Genomic DNA, 5,369 nt, shown 5'->3' on the forward strand with positions numbered 1-5,369 from the left:
TTGGATTACTGCCTTTGAGGGGACATGGCAGGAGAGGTGGATGGGAAATGGAGAACGGACAATGAGTCCTGGATGGACAGTGGTGATGGTTGCACAAGTCTTATGAGTACGATTGAACTAGTGAAATGTATGATATGTGAGTTGTATGTTGGGGGAGCCATCAAAATATGTAAATTACTTAAATTTTTAAAATGTTATGGAAGTATGTTACATGGAGCTGTCACAAGTTTGAGACAAATTCAGGAAATGATATAGAACAAGGAAGGGTTGGATATCACTGCTGATGCTGGATGGATCTACTGAAGACAGAGAATACCCAAACGTTGTTTACTTGTTTTCAATTGACTATGCATCTTCATTAGTCTGTGTGCATCCAACTATGGATAGCACTCAGGAGAATGGGATGAGGACTTCACTGTGCTTATGCAGAATTTGTACATAGCAGACGTTTACACAAAACAAGGGAATACTTTATGGCTTAAAAGCAGGAAAAGTGTGTTTCAGCATTGTATCTTCTTACCATACTTTTTCAATCTGTATGCTCAGCAAATAATCTGAGAACCTGTATTATATGAAGAAGAATATGGCATTAGGAGGTTTATTAACAATTGAAATACACAGGTGGCACAACTTTGCTTGCTGAAGATGATTTGAAGTACTTGCTGAGGAAGATCAAGTCTGAAGTCTGCATTATGGATTACAATTTAATGTAAAGAAAACAAAAATCCTCACAACTGGATCAATACACAACCTCATATTAAATGGAGAAAAGATTGATGCTGTCAAGGATTTTATCTTGCTGGGATCCACAATTAAAGCTCATGGAAGCAGCAGTTGAGAAATCATAGGATGCACTGCATTGGGCAAATCTGCTGTACCACACCCCTTTAAAATGCTGAAAAGCAAGGCTGTCACTTTGAGGACTAAGGTTGGCTTGACCCAAGCCATGGTATTTTCAGGCACCTCATATGCATGTGGAAGTTGGACAGTGACCAAGGAAGCTCAAAGAAGAACGGATGCGTTTGAATGACGGTGCTGGTGACAAACGGCAAGAGCCTCACGTTATTGAGAGAGACCAGTCCCTGGAAAAAGACGTCCTGCCCGGCAGAGAAGAGGGTCAGCGACAAACAGGAAGACTTTTGACAAAATGGATTAACACAGTGGCTGCTGCAACAGAGGGCTCAAACATGACAATGATGGGGGGAATGGTGCGGGACTGAGCAGCACGACGTTCTGTTTCGCATATGGTGATTATGAGTCAGAACGGATTCAATGGCACCGAACAACAAGAACATGGTGACGAATATTGATTGTGGATCCATGTCAACGTGTACAATCCTCTTTAAATTTACTTCTAAACGTCATTTGATTGCAATTAGAAACATTTGAGGGGGGAGGGAGAGGGAGGACCAGACAAATGGATTCTAATGTTCAAATAGAAAACATGCAAACAAAAACTTTTAAAACAATAAGATAATAGCGTTATATTTTCTATGAAACAGTAAGACACATTGCAGCTAACACGGGTAAACATGTGGTACTGAAGCTTGTGTGGAACAGTGCCTGGCACTGGGAGTATAATCCACGTTTGGAGAACAAATTAAGTCAATCAAAGGGTTTGAATAAAAATCTAAATTGGGTTAAAATATTTATTAGAATTTGGCACATCAAAAAACTGAATGTCAAAATAGAAACTTTTCTACAAAATGGTGTTGGGTCAACTGGATAACCAGCTAGGAAACAAATTTTGGACTTAATCTCTTACACAGAATGGATTCCAGATGAGCCAAACATTTAAAGGTTTGAGGCAAATCATAAAAGCACTAGAAGAAAGCACAGGATTTCCAAAGCCATAAAAAAGATGGTTACATTTTCTTTATCATAAAAGCCATCTGTTGTAAACACTGTCAAAACAGAACTGACAAACTGAGTAAAATATCTGCAACTCAAATCTGAGATAAAGGACAACATTCTATACAGAGCAGAGTTTCTACAAATAAAAAGTGTAGAAAACAAACAAACAAAAAACCACAATAAAACACTGGCTGATGTGTATACATCACACACACACACACACACACACACACACGCGCTCACACTCGCACACTGTCACACACACTCAAACCAAATTAATTGCGCTGGAGTCCATTCTGACTCATGGCCACCCGATAGGACAGGGTAGAACTGCCCCTGTGTGTTTCTGAGATTGTAACTTCATGGGAGTAGAAAGTCTCATTTTTCTCCCTTGGAGCAGCTTGTGATTTTGAACTGCTGACGTTGTAGTTAGCAGCCCAATGTGTAACTCTTCAACACCTGGCTCCAGGTTGAAATGTACAGTAAATAGAAAATTAAAATGACATTTAAATCCATGAGAAGAAATTCAACTTCAATCATGCAATTACAAGTTAAACTTTTAATACAATTTCCCATTATAGTCATCAGATAGACAAACAGATCATAAATCTTGTCTTGGTGAGGATGTTGCCCAACATACATCTGTTAAATTAAAGCGGTCCAGACCCTGTGAGATGGTCATACCACTTCTAAGCACTTAACAGACGAATCTTGTTCGGTGCCAGTTCCCACTCGGAATGCTCCTGTGAGCAACACAATGAAACACCGCCTAATCCTGGTCTGTGCTGCCCACACGAGCTTGCTCTGTGTGAGCCCGTCATTGCAGCCTCTGTGTCAGCGCAGCTTATTGAGGATCGCCCACTTTGTTGCTGCTTTACTAAGCATGCTGTCCTTCTCCAGGGACTGATTGCTATTGATGACATGTCCAAAATATGTGAGGCAAATCTCACCATCCTCACTTCGAAAGGATATTCCAGCGCTATGCCTCTTAAAAACCAGAGTGGCTCATTTTCCTGGAAGTTCATGGTATATTCATTATTCTTTGCCAAAACAAAATCTAAATGCATCAGTTCTTTCCCACAGTCTTCCTTCTTCATCGTCACCTCTCACACACACAGAAGGCTGGTGAACAGACCATCAGCGGATCTGGAGCGCCTGCACCCTCAAAACACCTTTTCTCTCTAACATTGTGGAAAGGTGGTCACAACAGCTCGTTCCATCTCTTGACTCCTCCTTCCATGGGCATTGATTGTGGATCCGTTAAAATCCTTGACAACTTCAGTCTTTTTTTTCCCTTAATTTATGATGATGCCTATTGGTTCAGTTGTAAGCATATTTGTTTTCTTTATATTGAGATGTAATCCATACTGAAGGCTAAAGTCGTTGATCTTCATCAGTTAGTGTGTCAAATCCTCTTAGCTTAAAGCATGTCATCTGTCTATTTCTGGGTTTTAACCAGTCTTCCTCAATCCTGATGTTACATGCTTCTCATGTAGTCCAGCTACTCAAATTATTAGCTCAGCATACACATTAAGTCTGGTGAAAGTATACAAGGATGGCACACACCTTTTGTGATTTTAAATCATACAGTATTCCATTGTTCTGTTTGAATGACCGCTTCCTTGTCTATATACAGTTTCCACATGAACAAAATTAATTGTTCTGGAATTCCCATTCTTTGTAATGCTATCGTACTTGTTATCTACACAGTCGAATGCCTTTGCATAGTCAATGAAACACAAGTAAACATCTTTCAGATATTCTCTGCTTTCAGCCCAGATCCACTGATTTTAGAAATGTTACCTATTCTTCCATATCCTCCTCGGCATATACTCTTGGATATGCCAAATGTCATATGTGCAAGGATTGCTTCACCATAAGAGCAAAAGATTTAAAAAATAACAGAAATGTGCATCAGGGGACTGATTACACAAGTAATGATACTTCAGTCTGACAGAGTGCTAGGGGATGAATCCAGGACCAAGACAGTGCTCTTGGGTCTCTGCAGTGATTCTCCAACTTCTACTCTCACCCCACTTCATTTTTCTCCACAACACTTAGGATCTCACATACTCTACATATTGCATTGCTTGCTTTCCCCTCCCTTTCATTGTTTCTTGCACTCCTTCTATAGAATGTAAGCTCCAAGAGTGCAAATATTTGGCTTATTTTTTCCCCACTGTTATATTCGCAGCACATGGGAGTAGCTGGAACATGGTGGGTATTCAATACATACTTTTAAAATGAATGGGTAATGAATATTGGAAGCTCTACAACAACTATGTTAAAGTAAAGAAAGTAAGATGAAATAACATTCTACTTTTTCTTTTAAAATTACACAGATACACACACATCTGCTGTCTTATCTCAAACACCCTGGAAGGATATGCAGAAGCAGATTTGGCCCTGGGGTAGAAAAGAACTGTCTGGCTGGTTATCAGAGGTGGGAAGAACTTCATTGTTCCGTTTCTGCTTTTATAGCTCTTGAATAGTATAGCTCTTGAATTTAATACATGAGTTATGTATTAAAAACTAACTTTTAAATAGAAAATTTGAGACAGAGAATAAGTAGCCCAGGAGACAAATATGCACAGATACACAAAAAATGCTGCTCCTGCAGTAAAAAGAAAAAATATTCAAGGACATGAGAAGTTTCCGGTGCCTTTCGCCCTAAAGAGCTGTGTGCAGACAGTTCCTGGTTACCAACAGCTGATTGCGTGCAACTTGTAATTAAGTCATGAAACAACAGTGGCATCTGTGGGGGGGGGGGGCACACGAGGGTTGTGGACTGAACCAGGTTGACACAGTCAGAGAGGGTAACACCAACATGACAGTCTATAAAATGTTTGTGCGGTGTTCAGTAGAAATGTGCTGTTTTTTAAAAACACCCCTATACTTAGTTACGCCACCATTTGTCTTTCTGCTTGCCCCACGGTGGTGGTTTCCCGATGCTCTGATGCTGGAGGTTAGGACACCAGTATCCCAAACACCAGCAGGGCATCCATGGCGGCAGCTGCGCAGTGAACAAGGAAGACTGAGAAGAATGGAAGCATTTGAATGATGGTGCTGGTGAGGAATACTGGCAGAAGAAAGAACCTATCTGTGTTAGAAGTTCAGCCAGAATGCTTTTTAAAAAAAATCATTTTATTGGGGCCTCATACAAATCTTATCTCAATCCATACATATATCCATTGTGTCAAGCACATTTGTACATTTGTTGCCATCTTCATTATCAAAACATTTGCTTTCTACTTCAGCTCTTGGTATCATTCTTTCCCCTCCCTCCCTGCTCCCTCTTCCCTCATGAACCCTTGATAATTTATAAATTATTATTATTTTGTCATATCTTACACTGTCCAACGTCTCCCTTCACCCCCTTTTCTGTTGTCCATCCCCCAGGCAGGGGGTTATATGTAGATCATTGTGATCAGTCCCCCTTTCTGCCCCCACCTTCCCCTTCCCCTCCTGCTATCACTCTCTCCTTATTGGTCCTGAGGGGTTTATCTGTCCTGGAT

The sequence above is a fragment of the Echinops telfairi genome, unplaced genomic scaffold, assembly GCF_000313985.2.
Source record: "Echinops telfairi isolate 266 unplaced genomic scaffold, ASM31398v2 ScPeMD7_2;HRSCAF=8, whole genome shotgun sequence".
NCBI classification, from domain to species: Eukaryota; Metazoa; Chordata; class Mammalia; order Afrosoricida; family Tenrecidae; genus Echinops; species Echinops telfairi.